The sequence below is a fragment of the Melospiza melodia genome, chromosome 6 (genome assembly GCF_035770615.1).
Source record: "Melospiza melodia melodia isolate bMelMel2 chromosome 6, bMelMel2.pri, whole genome shotgun sequence".
Lineage (NCBI taxonomy): Eukaryota > Metazoa > Chordata > Aves > Passeriformes > Passerellidae > Melospiza > Melospiza melodia.
Window position 1 is genome coordinate 24,198,616 of NC_086199.1, and position 16,391 is coordinate 24,215,006.

Consider the following 16,391-nt stretch of genomic DNA (forward strand, 5'->3'; position numbering starts at 1 on the left):
AAAACCTACAGTTCAAATACAATCCAATTTTTGTTTACATAAACATTTGTTTTGAGGGTCATTTACTTATGGAGCACAAACCAAAGGATTTCCTTCTTTCATATTGTTATAAATTGGCATTAAGACATTCATGCTATTGCCCATTTCACATTACTTTGCCATGCTTGGATTGGTCCATGCCCTGCACCCAAAAGGGTTGGTAAAAACTCTTCCATTGAAGTAGATGTGAGCATGGTGTTCTTTCTTACTGCATTTATTCAAAATAAATCACTTATAAATTGTGATTCCTGCAACCGTAGTAGCCCCTTTAGGCATCACACAGATACCTACTTGACATAAGTGCCCAGTAAAAAGGAATGCCATCATAGGCATAATTATAATAATGTACCCTGTGCTATAGCATACACTCAGAAGGTTAGATATCTCCATTCACTGAAGTTTCCTTTGGATACAGAAAATTTCACAATAGAGAATGATATCACCTTCCAAAAAGGAATTGTTTGAGTGCCTGCTTAGTCTCTTAGATCAGTTCCTCTAACAAATATTATAGGTATTAATTTACTGAGAATTTATAGCTACTGATCTTTACAGATGTTCAATGTTGCTCAAGATTTTTAACCTCACCTATTTGATAAAGTAGAAATGTTTGATCAGAAATAATGCATTTTATTATCTCAGTAATGATATACTGCCATTTTAAATACCAACACTGGCATAGTTTTGACATTCAAAGATTTCTTTAAATCAGAAATTCTGACATAAACCAATTCTAATTTGGGAATGTGCTTAGAAATTTTGTTCTTTTGGAATTCTTCCTTTTGCCTAAGGACTTTACTGTAATGAATAGACCAGAGGTCTAAACTTGTGTTTATAATCCACCTGTCACAAACTGGGGAAGGGCAGCTTGACCTTCTCAACACAGTCTGCGGGTTGGCCAAAGACATACACAGAGCCTTTCCAATTGCCCTTTTTTGTTGCAATGCCTGCCTCTCATGGAAGGCAGAAAAAAGGAGTTATCTCTCAAATAAACTTCTGGGCCATGCTGGGAAGTCTAGGACTAAGGCTTAGGCTGTGCCTGGGGTTAGAATGAGGATTGAAACAAGAAGCCCATAGCTCCGGGTGCAGTTGGGGTTCAAGAGGGAGGATCAGTGGTGGGCTAGTCTGTGCAAAGAGCTCACACCAGAACTCTTGGGTGGACATCTCAGGATACAGTTCATCCCATGCCTACGCTTATGTTAGGGTCAGGAGAGAGCCAAAGCCAAGAGCTCCAGCTGAAAGGGGTTGAAAAGGGTTTAAAACCTGAATAAGGTAGGGGAAGACTCCACAGATGCTATCCTCTTACAATTTTCTCCTCTTTGCTGTAGGATGGGGACTCAGGATAGGGTAAATCTTGACTACTTGTCAAGCCCCTCCTTGGACTGGGGCTAGAAAGGAGACAAAGCCAAGAGCTCCAAGGGAGCTGAACTTTAGGAGGGACTGGTAAAAGGTGAGGAGAAGGCTGCCATTTTTTCTCCATCCACATTCTCCTACAGGAAATGACTGGGCTGTCAGGTCAAGGTCCATTCCAAGCACAGTGCAGGGTTAGACCTAGGTGAAGAAAGCCCAGAGCTCCACATGATGAAGCCCTTCCCAGTGATAATCAGAGCTCAATCCCTTCAGCTCCATCTGAGCTATTTGAGGTGAGAGTGCCAGTGATAATTAGAGTAGCTGGCAAACCTTTCTCCTGATGGCTGTGTAAGGCTGACACTGAAAATCACCAACTCAAAAATGCCTACAAACAGCTCCCAAGGCAGATGATACCTTTTCTCTCTGTTAAGATGCATTGCACCTGTGTCACTCTGTCTAGAGTATTGTGGCAAGAAAAAGGAAACAGTCATGACACTTAAAATGAGGCCTATGGTAATTCATTAAATATTTAAACCTGAGACGGTATATGAATTTTCTTCAGTAGCTTTCTTTTGAGCACAGAAGTGATATGGTAATGCATGAGACTGCTCTAATTTGACACCATGAACCTGAAGTAAATTCAAAAGAGATTTTGTGGGCTGAGTCATACCAATGAGGTCCCACTGACTAATTCAGTAAAGTGTCACCTATTCAAACTGTAGACATCCTGTGCACCACTCAAATCAAGTGTTTCTTAAATCTTGGTGAGAAATTAATGGGTGAACACTCTTACCACCATATATTTCTACAAAATAATAAAATATAATATAATTTGGGTAATCAATTGAATTACATGTTGCTATAGTTTTGTTAAAAACCATTCAGTACCCATTTCAATAGCATATCTTTGGAAGGCATACATTTTTCATTACCTTTTGATTAAGATGGAAAATTATGTGCTGCTTGAACCACTCAGATGTAAATTCTGTTCTTAATTTTTGAGTGGTATCATTGGATGTGCTTTGAGTCAGCAGAGATTTTAACTTTTCGTTAGAATGTCAACATATTTTTAAAAGCTCCCCTTTTAATACAGATATTTTATCTTAGATGTCATGATTCTGGTTATAATTTTACTTTTAGCCGAGTGCCTAAACTTTAGATTGAAAATGAGGTGAAAATAGACAGACGGAAGTGGCTCATTATAGTAATATGTTAGAAAGCATTTTCTTAAAGAAAAGTTTTATCATTTATACCTTACTATTAATTGAGAAATTAACGATTATTCTGTTAGAACAGATGTGTTAAGCAAGATTCATAAGAGAAAGAGTCAAGCTGTTAGAGAACACACAAATGAATCTGTCTCTTGATCCAGTTGCATTTATCTCAGACCCGGCTGCTCAAAAAGTTCAAATCCCATGGCTGACAAAAGCTGTGTTACATTGCAATTCTTCCCACTTCATCATGTTTTCTACTGTAGGAGTTAATAACCGGCACAAAGTACCATTATTTAAATCAATTATCTAGAAACCATACATCAAACTGCTTTGTGTCATTAATATTTTTTCATGCAGGCTGACGGCTGTACACACCTGCTGACAGCACCCTGCCTCTCAAGAGCAAGGTGGCTGCCCCAGCAAACAAGATATGATACAGTACACAAATCTGATCTCAGACACACTTTTTCAAATCTGAATGATTCTGTCTACTGGTAGTTAACCACGTTTGTGTAAATGTGTAAGTGGTTGGTTCTCAGGTTTCATCTCTTGTCTCCTGTCAAAAAGTTGCTCAGTGACAAATGTCAGCAGCAGCAGGTGCAACCCAAAAGCTACTGAGTAAGTCTGGGCTGGAAACATAGCCAAGGACAAATTGTATTTAGCAGATTTCCATCCTGCCTAGCTAAAATGTGCCTGGATCAGGGCAAAAGCTGAAGAAAAAGCCGTTAGGTTTTCTGCTTCTTGGCTTTTGGTGAGATGTTCCCTGACGGCAGATAGTGCTCTCTGCTGCTTCATCCAGCCTGATTTTGGAAAGGCTCTGTTATTAGTCCTCACCAGAGTCTTTACAGTAATTGCTACATTTAATGTGTGCTGTTGGATACTGTTTTCCAGTGCTAAGTATTTATTTTGGCAGTATAAATATTGCACTAAATGTAAGAGGAAAATAAGGAGTGATCAATTATGAATGGGGTGGGCTGGAGAGAAGGGGGGTGATGTTTGTAAGCAAATAACTTTAAACAAATCTATAAATATTTCTGTGATTGAAGAGAGCAAAGTAAATTTGTAGGATAACCATTGATGCTATATGGCACCCAGTTAAATTTTATTACTTATTTCATATAGGTTGTGGAAGGAGTCCTCAGTGTGTGAGTTTTCATTTAAAGGTGATATGAATAAATTATACAGATCTGCCTGTTGAATAGCTTCTCAGCCTTCTGAAACATATTTATACAGCAAGCAATTATTAAACTCACAAATCTTGTTAAAATTTGATTTTTATCACATTCTGATGTTTCTTTTCACTTGAGAGTAATGGGAAGCTATTTTTATAATAGAAATAACACACAGTTAAAGGGAAATATTACTACTAACAACTGAAGTAGCAGTAGTGTCACACAGTGACAGCACTGATTTAGTTTGTGCTGCTTGAAGCTTAAGTCCAGCTGCACAAGACTAACTAAAGAAAAGCCTGATCCTATAGTTAACTTTGGTTATCTCTATTGCTTGTATACCTCTGGAAATGATTTAGCATTTGGGGAACATTATTTTATACACCTAACTATCACTGAAAATATTTGAGATATTTCTTTTTTTTTTTTAATTTGTTATCTGGTATTCTCATGTCCTGTGCTTTAAGCAGCCACCAATGCTACTCCAGAAGGGTACACTGCTGTGTTCTGGGTTCAGTAGGAGAATAATGATAGCACTCTGATGTTTTAGCCTTTGCTAAAGTGTTGCTCACCCTGAGTCAAGGACTTTCCAGTGTCTCATGCTCTGCCAGTCAGGAGCTGCACTAAAAGCTGGGAGGGAGCCTGGCCAGGACAGGTGACCAAACCGGCCAAAGGGACACTCCATACCATAGAATGCCATGCTCAGGTTATAACTGGAGGGAGTAATCAAGGAGCTGCTGAAATCTGCTTGGGGACGGGCTGGACATTAGTTAGTGGGTGGTGAGCAATTACATTGTGAATCTCTTGTTCTTTCCATCTCCTGTTCATTACAATTATCGTCACAATCATTATCATTATTGCTATTATTAGTATTATATTACATTTTGTTCTAATTATTGAACTGGTTTTATCTCAACGCAACAAGGTTAACTTCTTTTTTTACTTCTCCCCACTGGAGGGATGGGGAGTCAGTGAGCTGCTCTGTGATACTTAGTTTCTGACTGAGGTTAAACTATGACAGTGTGAAACAATAAAGTGTATAATGGTATTTTACACGTATATTCACATTGCTGTCTCATAATATGGACAGGGCTCAAAAGGAATGAAGACATTTCTATGTCTTGAGTAAAGGTACTATTAGTCATTTTCTCAAGCAGTTACACACATGTAAGTGTCCCTGTTTTTCCATAATTTTATTTTCACCTCAATTTAAAACTCAAAGTATTTGTTTTTCATTTTCTATCTATGCATATAATCTTCTTTTGACACAAAAATCACAAATTGTTTTCACTTCATTTCTTATTTATCCAGTTGCTGTAATTTTCAGACAGGAAATGTGTTTTGCAATTTCCAAAACTATCTAAGAAGAAGATGAGTAGGTCAAGGTCACAAAACAGGAAGGGATGGTGAATGGCTGTTTCATCTCTGTGTCATAATCAATAATGTACCTTACATCACCTTAGAGTGCAAGCTGAGTGGGATAATATGCCAGTGAAATACAGAAAAGTAGGCAGTTTTAAAGCACATGCATTTGTTAGATGTTCAGTCTTGAGCTCTTGGATTAGAAAGAGGGTGTGAAAAGTAGAAAAATGTTATAGATAGCATCCATGTTTACCTTCCTATATTAGTAATGACTCACAAACTTTTTGGCTCCATTCAGAACTAATCCTTTGGTAGTGGGATAGAGCCTGGGCTAGCACAAATACAGTGCCCTGATTTAGTGCCTGTTTGTGGTGGCAGTACATGAGAGGAGTTCCTGGAGCACATACTCAGTTTTTGCACCCAGGCACCACTGTACAGTGTGAATAAAAGAGAACTGAACAGAGATATCAGGAGATACACTTTAAAAGTGATCCAAATTGAACCACTGATTTAGACATGTCCAAAGGGGCTTGGTATGGTATGTCGTGCTCCACTGAATATTAAAGGCAAGCCCTGGATTTTGTATATACAGAACACTATTTTGAGCAGGAAGTTTGTTAGCATCTATACAGGGGATGTGAGACACTCTCTGCTCCCCTCAATCTTTCAAATAGTGTGTGCTAAGAAACAAAATTTTTAGACCACCATTCAAAAAGAACTTTCATTTTTTCTCTTTTCCTGCTTTGCTGTCATGCTGTGCATCTCTTCCCAAGTAGTGTGTATCACTCCATTTTTCATGCCAAACAGTCTGTGGGGTTTTTGCTGTTGGGTTTGGTGGGTAATAAGTCAAAGCATGTATTTAACATACTTCTCATCCTGTGAAACCTGCTTGTCCACAGATGCTGAGCCCTCATTCCCCCCAAAAGATGACTTTTCCACTGGTGCTTCTGAGATCAAACACATGAATAACAGAAAATTAAGAGCTCTGCAGTGTGCAAGCCACCTTAGGAGTAGCCTATGTAATCGAATATTCTGCTGTCTGAATGAATAATGGCAATCACTACTGCAGGGGCTGTGCACTGAGCCCTGGGGGCTGTGGCCATGCCTGGTTTGTCAGAATGCATTTCAGTAGCCAGCAGGTCCTGCCTTTAGCTGCTGGGAAATCTGGCTGCCAGCCTCTAAGCTCCAGGGGAAACCACAGGGAGCAGAAGTCTTTATGTGTTCTCTAGGAATGGCCAAGGCTCCTAAATTTTACCCTACAGCTCAGACACCAGCAGCTGTACACAGGAGATGAGAAGTGGGAGACAGGTCTGTTTTTAAACTACAAACAGGCATACCAGTCATACCCAGATAAAATAAATGTTTTGTGGCTTTTCAGGATTCCCACAAAGACTCCCTTGCAAGAGAAGGGGAATAAACCTAGATGTGACTACTTCTTTCCCTTATAAAACCTATAATGACTAAAAGATATTTATTATTTTAAGGTTATCAAAATAAAATGCTGATCCAGTTGTGGTAAATTTTTCTCTGAATTACCCAAAGCCAATATTTTATCTGAGGCAGACTGTGGAGAATGAACAAAGAACTCTACATTCCCTCTACTGATGGTAATAAACATAGCACATTGTGCTAGCACATGATTTTCAGGTAATAAACCCATGACTATAAAGATGGGGTTTTTCTAGTTAGACTAGAGAGAATATAGATATAGTATACCACATTGCAGCTTTTCTAGCTTCCCCAGACTAGAACAGCCATCTGTAAATATGGGAGAATGTGTGGAGAAAAGTCTGAGCTACAGTATAGCATTAGAAGTGGTGAAAAAACCAACTTCCACTGCAGTTCCTTCTCATTTCTATCTCAGCATTTATTTCTGGAACACTTTAAAGGAACAGTGGGCAGTACCCTGGTGTCCTGATGGACAGCAAAGTTTGGAGTTTTTAGTTCTCGGTAGCTGTGGTCCCATGACCTCTATCATGCTGTGGGATAGGCAGAATTATTTTCACACTTACGAATTTGAATTGATCAGAAAGTTAGGATTTTATTTTATAACAACTACAGAAGAACAGGAAGGGGGAATTTTCTGAAGGCATTTCTTCTGAATGGCCTTTATCTGTTTCCTTCTGTCATTGTTGGCCCTTACTCATATCAGCCCTGATGCTGCAATCTTCATGCACTTTAGGTATCATCTAATGCCACAGAAGCTGGTCTGAAACAGATTTTCAATGTTTAGCTTGGTTGCAGAATTTTCCCTTTTTAAATAGGTGTTTGGTATTGAATATTCCTCTGATTCTGAAATTAGGTCTTGCAGAAAAAAAAGATAGGAAAATGTTCATTATTGACCATGCATCATAAAAGCCCTTTGCATATCAATAGTATTGGCATTGACTTTTCATGCATTAGCAAATCCCATGGCAGGTTTAGAGTGCAATTTAATAGGGACAATTCTACTGACTTCCGTCAAAGCAGCACCAGACTAATTTTCTGATGTGGAGAGAAAAATTAAAAAAACTTTGGAGACTCCTAACATTTATATTATGAGATAATTTTAAACCTGCTGTCTTATCATCTTTAAATAAAGTCCCTTCCATAAAAGAGATATAAAAGAGATGAAGGAGACTGTTAGAGAAGCCTGCCTCGTCTTTTAACTTCTCATAAGCTGATAACACTCCATTTGCCAAAAAATTTTGCCTGAAACATTTGTAATTTGGATAGCATTTTTAGAAATAAAAGACAAGTCTTAAAGTTACAATGTCGATATTTTAAGCCATATAGCTCTGTGGAGGAATATTCACCTTTGATATCATCAAAGCGAGCTATGTATTGATTAATGAATCAGATTTCTGCTGAATAATGAGTGACACCAGTACCTGACATCCTAATGGATAAAATTATCATCAGACATCTTTAACTTCAAAGGCCTATCTGAATTTCCCAGTTTGGTCCTAATTTTTGTATACTCTGCTAAGATTACAGGGCTGGAGAGTTACTGAAACACACATTCCATTTTGTTTCAGGTCTGTTTAATTAAAAGTCATTGTAAAGAAATGCTGTTTCTTTCTGCAACTATGCAGATATCCAGTAAATACACCCAGGCTGTCCTCTACCAGGGTCCAAATTTCCTTTTCACCATGTTTCAGCAGTTGTAATTCAAACAAGCTTCCCTGTGGACTGCAAGTTTTCATCCTTTCCATGTGTGGCCGCTCCAAGAAAACAAAGTGGAGGTAGCTTCAACAACATTACTTGCTATACTCTCTCAAGAATGAAAGATTATTTCATCCTCTATACATTTTTAATTAAACTCAATACATTCCTTGCACTTGTGTGGTATTAGTCCTGCAGTTTGTAATTTGTGGACATCTATTCTGAGCTGGAATTGATGGTAAGCTCTCAGTGTCTGAATTTAAGATGCACACAGATGGGCTGGTGAGAGAGAAGGGTACGTGCTCCTGTAACACCTGATAATGTGAAGAGTTCTTATTCAAAAAATTATGAATAAAGTAAGAGTGAGATGGGTTTTGCAACAGCAACCATTGACCTTCTTTCTCCTTTTAGCAGTTTAATGAAGTTGGTAATGAATCAGCTGGAGCAGTGGTTTCTTGCTTCACTGTAATTTTTGTTCTATGCATATTTCTTATATATTAAGTCCCTAATTTTAGCATTGATTTTGCTCTTATGATTTTATAGTCTGCATGAATTTATTTTCTTTCTCATAAGAAAGGCAGTAAATAATCCTCCTGAGTGCAGTTTGATTTCACATACACGTAAAAACCAGTTTCCTCCTGTATTTGTTGGAAAGGCTTACTCAAAATAATTTAATTTTTACTATGGGTTAGTTTATTTTAAATGAATATGCAACATACACTACAAACCAACGTGTCAGTACTTTTAAAGCATTTAAGATAGAGATAGGAAATGATATTTTTAAACTTTTAACTTTTAAAAAACAATTTGAATTTTTACTTAACATTTTCAGCTCTTACTTTGGTGAACTTCCAGATCCACTGGTCTTGTGCATGGATGCAGGAAGATTTACTGGTTTTTAGAGGCCAATAAATATACACCAAAAAGTTTCCCTTCTTCTCTTTATAAATTGATAATACTTTGAAGTGTACCCTGAGGTACACTTCTAAGGGGTAGGGAAAAAATAGGCCTGTGAAATGTGTAGAGTAAGCTCTCACGGATCTGCCACTGGTTCATCACTCATCTTCTGATACATTTGGAATTTGAAAATATTTACACTACAGGAAAGAATCCAATGCTGCTTGGGCCATATGAAACAGAACACAGTCTGCAAGAGAAATTAGTCATGTGTACTTTCACAATTTCAAGGCCGGTTACATGCAAGGAACATGACAAGTATGGCTCGAGAAGAGCCATCCTTTGCTTTTGAATATGGTTCCTTGCAGGCAAGAGTGATGTGGGTATTCTCATGACAAAATTGGCCAAAAGTCCTAGAGACACTTCAGAGTTCCATGGCTGGCACTAAATGCAGATATTGTGCTTAAAAAATTTGTTTGGAACAAACAGAAATTTGAAGATACAGTTTGGCCAGTGTGCTGATTGATCCTAATGTTAGTTTTAATCCAGTGCTCTGGGTAGAACAGCTGAAAGGGTGAGGCTTATTGTTTCATTGTGGTATCATTCCAGCAGTCTCCCTTGTTCTTCCCTCACTGATGTAAAAACACAACTCCCACAGCACTGTCAGGGCAGGGAGCTTAATGACACTGAGACTGCTTTAGGCATTCAGGCTGCCAGCTTTGGATGGTAGCATGCATGCTGGTTTGTGTTTTCTTGTCAAACTCAAAATTTGACCAAGCTTTCCTGTTATTCATCTCACCTGTTCCATTTGATTTCCCAAATTTAAAAATTTGGGAAAGATTTAACCTCAGTTTTTATCAGCAGCTCTATTAGTTTTATATTCTACATTAGGAATTTATTTTCACATTCTAAATTTCTAGTCACTAAGATCTGAGAGGGAGCTGTTTTTAATCACATACTGCTCTTACAGACTATTAGTTTTACTGTAGCAATAATACTGGTCAAATTGATTTATTACAGCAATTATGGCCAATTTCAGGTTTGCTACTAAGTTAACTGCTGTCAGCATGCCCTTATAACTCTTTTACCAATTCCTTAATTATAAATAATAATTATGAAACACAGCATGTTTCACTGCTGACAAAGATTGACAATATTCTAAAAATGCTGTTATCAATATGAGGGCAGCTGGGGTAGTTGAGCACTGCATGATCATTCAAATGATCTCTATGACTTGCCAATTAAATAAGAAGTTAAACATATTTTTAAATGGCCTGAAAAGCTTACCTCTTACCAAATCCCTGTAGGCAAAGATCAGAAATAAGAAAATTTTTCCTACATTACAGTCTACATGCATTCCACAATTTGTTCCTCCATGTTTATGTAAAACATTGTGCCATCTGTAGAAAGACAGAGAGCATGGAGTAGAACAGCACAGCTTTCCCAAGACCTGAGATTATCAGCTTTGGTTTTGTGTTCTAGTAATACCCGATTAATTGATAAAGTATTTTCACAGAAGTGGCCGGAAAAAGCAAAATTCTCTTTTTTCTCTGCATTACATGCTTAAGGTGTTGTTCACCTTCTTTGATCACATCAATACCTCCCTGTCACAAAAATATTGTAAGCTCCAGGACTGGCAGTGCTTTATGATCTCCTGTTCTCTGCCCGTAACATACAACAATTACCTCTTCTGAGCAAATAAAGACTTCAGATCAATTATGCTTTGTGGTTTGAATATAGAGAACTTATTTGTTCAGCAGGGGTTTTGACTGCATGATCACTATGAGGTGTAATCTCTATGAATCTATGAATACATCTTTGCCATCTCTAACAGCATCAACTCTCCCTTCCTGTGCTGAGCTCCCACATAACAGAGATGAAAAGGGAGGGGAGAAGTGGGTGAGCCTCCTTCCCTTCCACCTGCCATGGTAACACATGATCCAGACAGAGGAAGGTGAGCAGCCGTTCATTACATCCCCTGTTTGGGGTCTTACATTACTTATTTTTGTAAAGACTGTACTGTAATAACATCCAGTGAGCCTGAGGAAAAACATTGTCCTGTGATCCTGCATAGAGACACAATGAAGCAAAACTCTCAGCCTCAAAAATTTACAATCCAAAATGACAGAAAGCAGAGGGGCAAAGAGCATTACAAATTCTCAAGAGGCTGGAGAAATTGTGAATGAACACTGGATTTTTAAAGGTATTTTGGTGTTTATAAATTGAAATATTGGTGAGCTAAATATACACAGGAATATAAGACTCAGACCCATAAATTCTTTAATTATTGTAAATTAACTGCAATTATACTCAAAAATATTACTAGCAATTTAAAAAAGCTTTTAGATTAAAATAGTTTAAGCCAAAGGATTGTATTAATAAAACTTTATGGTTCTGTGCACTAGCTCTTAATTGGGTGACCTACAGGAAGGACATTTGCTTGTAGCCATTCATAGGAGCTTTATAAATGCAAGGCAGCAGAACAGTAAAAACTTGATGAGGCATTCCTTTGTCTCAATTTTGCTAGGCAGAAAAAGGATTCCCAATAATAAGTCATAACAATGGCTCTGTGGCCACCATACTTAGAGGGAAAAGGGCTGTTTTGAGTGCTTGTTAAGGAAGATTAATTTAGGCTAAATGAAATAAGAAAGATTCCAGCTTTCCAAAGCAGTTACAATTAAACCTGACTAGCACCAGATGTCACCAGTTAAAGGAAGCACAGAGAGAGCGTGCTCAGCTTCATGAGATACAGTGAAGACATTTAATAATAAAACTCACCTCTCCATAAATTTTAGGTTTCTTCACAGCTGGGCACCAACTGAGCAGGGTTTTGGTTGTCTAAATTTAATGATTTGACAAAGGGAAGGGTTCAAAATCTGAAACAAAATCTAGAAGGAGAAAATATACCAGCAAGACCAGACTTATGAATTGAGTTCCTGGAATTGTTCTGTAACTACGTAGGAGAATCAAAAATCTGTGGGTATTATAAAAATAGTCATTAAAATTCTCCAGAGACGTGGAACCTTTTCCATGCAAAATTACAGAACTCTCCCATCTCTTCAGTCTATTGCCCAGCCTAGTGTCAAGGCTGGCAGGGTTCCATAAGTCAGCAGCCTCCTGAGATCTCCCAGCAAGGACACAGACATCATCTCTGTATTGTGAGAGAAAAAGCTAGTGTGTCCTGTTAGACTGAGTTTCTTCACAGAGACTAACCTGCTCTAAAACACGGCCATATAGACCAAAATTCTTGCACAACAAGTGGAAATCCTCTATCTTGAGCGTAGATTCATATGAACCATCATCTTTTAATAAGACATACTGTGCAGGATACCAGCTGTTGTGGATAGGGCAAGTTCCATCTCAGATTGTTCACTCATTTTTAACATGCTTGAAAGAAAATGGTTAATCACTGCTGTAATCTCAGTGCATTTCATCACAATCTATAGAAAAGAATCTGTGGTGGGGGCGAGTTTGCTTCATTTCTGACACAAAGCCTTCTCTCTTCTGCATATCCATGTGGTTCAAGTCATAAGGTAGATGGGTGTAAAACACAAATGGGAGCTGGTATCCCAATGCATTTCCTGATCCATCTTAGAGTCCATACAGATTCTCGACTTCTTTAGTTGCTGCAGTTTATATTTTTAGAATACCTTTGTATTTGTATGCAGCAACAACCATGCTGAACAAAGATTTATTCATATAAACATTATCTGAAGACACCTTATGACAAAAAACCTGAAGAAATAGATATAATAAGCAGCTTCTTGCTATTTAAGACTTTGCTGTTGCAACCATTTAAGCATGTAATTTATTTTAATAAGTCCACTGTTTTAACTGTGATTGTAAGTGCTAACAAATTTAATCACATATGTAATAATTTCAGGACTGAGGCTGAAATCTAGAAATGACACAACTGCATTAGTATCTGTCATTGCTTGCAGAAGAAGGGCATGGTACTTGTAAAGTATTCAAGGTGCATTTTCTGCCAAAAAAAACTTGAGGTACAGTTGTCCTTTTGCTGCATCCAGTTGGTAACTTTTCTATGAAATAAAAAGCTGCTGGATGGCATAAATATATCAGACATGGGCACATTAGGCTTTATTGTGAATTCAGCTAAAACACATTAAAATGCTTCTGTTTCATATCTTCTTCTTTTTTATTAGAGATATTTTTAAAACATGTCTTAGCATCATATCTGGCAGAATTCTTCATGAAAAGAGCTAATAATACATTTACCAATGCCAACATGGGGTTTCCTTTGATAGGAAAGTAATGAAAAACTGTCATAACTGCATATGGAGGAGGATTTTGCAGATCATGTTCTGTGATGGGGAAATCTGAATTCATACATTGCAGTCTAAAAGGGAAAAATTATAAACTTGGGAAATGGAAAGAAATAATACATTGTGCCACTGCCTCCTTCATCTTTCAGTCTAGAACAGAGATGTCTAAAAAAATCATCAGCTGCAGCTTCGTGTAAGCAGGCAGAAAATAGATGTTCTTAGAGTCAACTAAATATTAAGGCTTTAGAGATAAGGAACAGTGCACTGAATTAAAACCAGGCTCCAATAAGGAGTCAATGGACAATTTATAGATTGGTATAATGTTTTTCATCTATCTTTTCTGGCAGACCACTGCTTTTTGAATCAGCTTACAGGAATCCTGCAAGCTTGATCCTAGCAGGCGTCTCTACGTCCTGTGACAAAGATGTCACCATCAATCCATGTATGTAAATTTGCACCTTAAGAGGGTAGCTGCAGCATTTTAGCCTGTCCAGATGGTAATAGGCTTTTCTGCTACAGTTGCTATTGGAATACAAGAGCAAAAATGAACTAAATCATCCTGGGAAAGTAGATGACTGAAGAAACATAAAATGTTCTGAAGCTTGAAATATCATCCAATGATGTTAAATCCTATATCTGTGTTGTTATTTTATTATCTTAATAGTGGATTTTTTCTCAAATATCAAGAAGTAGTGTGAACAATGGCAGTAGCAGCTTACTGTGAAGGTGGCATTCATTATATTTGTGAGAAATGTGCAAATAATAGTAATAAGATTATATAAAAGGACAACCAAATGGAATGGGATGAGAAAGGCTTTTGTTATTTTGTTGGGGTTTTTTTTTCTGGGAAAAGGAGCTGTACAGATAGATATATTGTTCTACTTTTTATGTAATTAGCTACCACAGCCCAATATTGCCAAAATTAGACTTTGACGATACTAAGAGAATAAAGTGGTACAGATTTGCTGCACTGAAAGTATGCAAGTTCTAATCACAATCCTCAAGGGAAAATCCTCTGTTTGATGTTCCAGATGAATCTCATTAATCTACAACTACCTATTTCACATTATCCCTTTGTGCAGTGTACCTGAGAGAGGAGGCTGTCTAATGGTGTAGTTACTACTCTCCCAGACTCAGCTGAGTAACCTGACTCCTCTGGGGATTTTCAGTGTTCCTTTGCAGGTCTGATCCTAGACTGTTCCACTAAGTTACCTGGGCTTAGTTTCTCAGAATAACACAGGGAGATGCTTGACACCAATAGAGCTGCAGTCATGGTGTTTAGGGGAATTCAGAATAGGTGCTCATGTGCCTTGGACAACAGAGAATGAAACACGTGTAATCAAAGAAGAGGATTTCCAGAAACCAGGGAGCTGAGGAAGAAACTCTGGCATTGCCAGCCAGGGATGCTCAAGAGTAATATCAGCAAGTTGTGTCTCTGGAATGAAGGTACACATTGACTCCAAGCCTGTGGGATATGTCTGCTGCTGCTCAAGCACCACCTACTAAATAGATTTCTTGGAAGGAGATAAGCTCATTTAAAAAAAAAAAACAAAAACTGGATTCTCCCCAGAATATCCTGTTTCACAGGGATTTAAGTATGTCACAGGAAAGCAAGAGACACATTTTAAAACCTTCCAAACTTCATCTTAAAATACAGACTGAGTCCTACCTTGTATTCTGACACCAGAGTATCTCTTGCTGAAGCCATCCCACTTTGTATAAATAATTAACTCCTCATTAACATCTTAGTAATTAGCAGTTATTGTGCCAGTACCAAGGAAAACACAGTGCAGTGAGAGGGTCAGTATTTTTGGGGCTTGTTTTTTTCTTTAAGGAAATGCTGCTTCATAAATAATCCTTACCTCCTTAAATCATTGCTGACATGCAAGCTGATTCCAGGGAGTTTCTGAACTTATTTGCTCCCAGGATGTCACATCAAGTCTCAGATTCCTGCTTTCTCTGTAGAGAACCAGATCTGGGGCTGCTCCCAGGAGTGGGGAACATTATAAGAAATCTAAAGTATCTTCCTGAGTGACAGCATCCAAAAATCAGTATAGCTATTTCTGTTCTCTCAGGGAAATACCCCAACTAAACAAAGAAATTATTTCTAAAATAGACCACTCACAGACACTTGTGTCTGTGGCAAATTTTTTGGAAACTTATGCATTTGGTTCCCAGATAAGCTATATTTTTACTAATATCAGGGTTTTCTGGAAGTGGGAATTGGGAATTCAAAACAGCTGTGCAGGCTGGAGTGTTCCCACCTTTCCAGCGATAAAGTGGCAAACAGGGGGGTTACAACCCACACAAGGCAAGGTGCTTGTGCTATGACCTGAGTTCATGGAGTCAACCAAACTGTTTTCAGCTGCTGTCATTGTCTCTCAAAGCAACAATTTTGTCAGTATTTAGAGAAAAGAAAAGAGTTGAATAGAAAATAAGAGAGAAAAGCTGGAGCTAAGTTTGTGAACAAAATTTGTCCTTTTTATTCACAGCCATAACAGTATCTTACTTTGAAGCCTTTAAACATTAACCAAGAATAAAGAATTTCCTGCTGTTTGGAGCACTCATGTTAAATGATAAAGGTCTCTTAGCAGTTGAGAGGATTATCCTGACTCTTTCATCTGCCTCTCTTTCATCAGACACAGTACTATCACTTGCAGGCTCCAAGTCTCCAAGCAGTGAGTGGATTGCCTTTCCCTTGAGTATTGGGCATCCTTGAAGTACTTCCACTCCTCTTTTTATCCTTTTCTGCACATTATGTAGAGATCACACGGCAATTTAGGAAGGCAAAAATAAATTTCCTGTCTTGGATTGTCATGGAGCAGCAAGGATGGGATCCTAAGGAAGAGTGAGGCAGGAGCTGAGGGATCCCAGCCCAGACAGTGCTGCCACTGACCAGGACACAGTCCTGCAGCACCTGGGCACAGCAAGGCAGC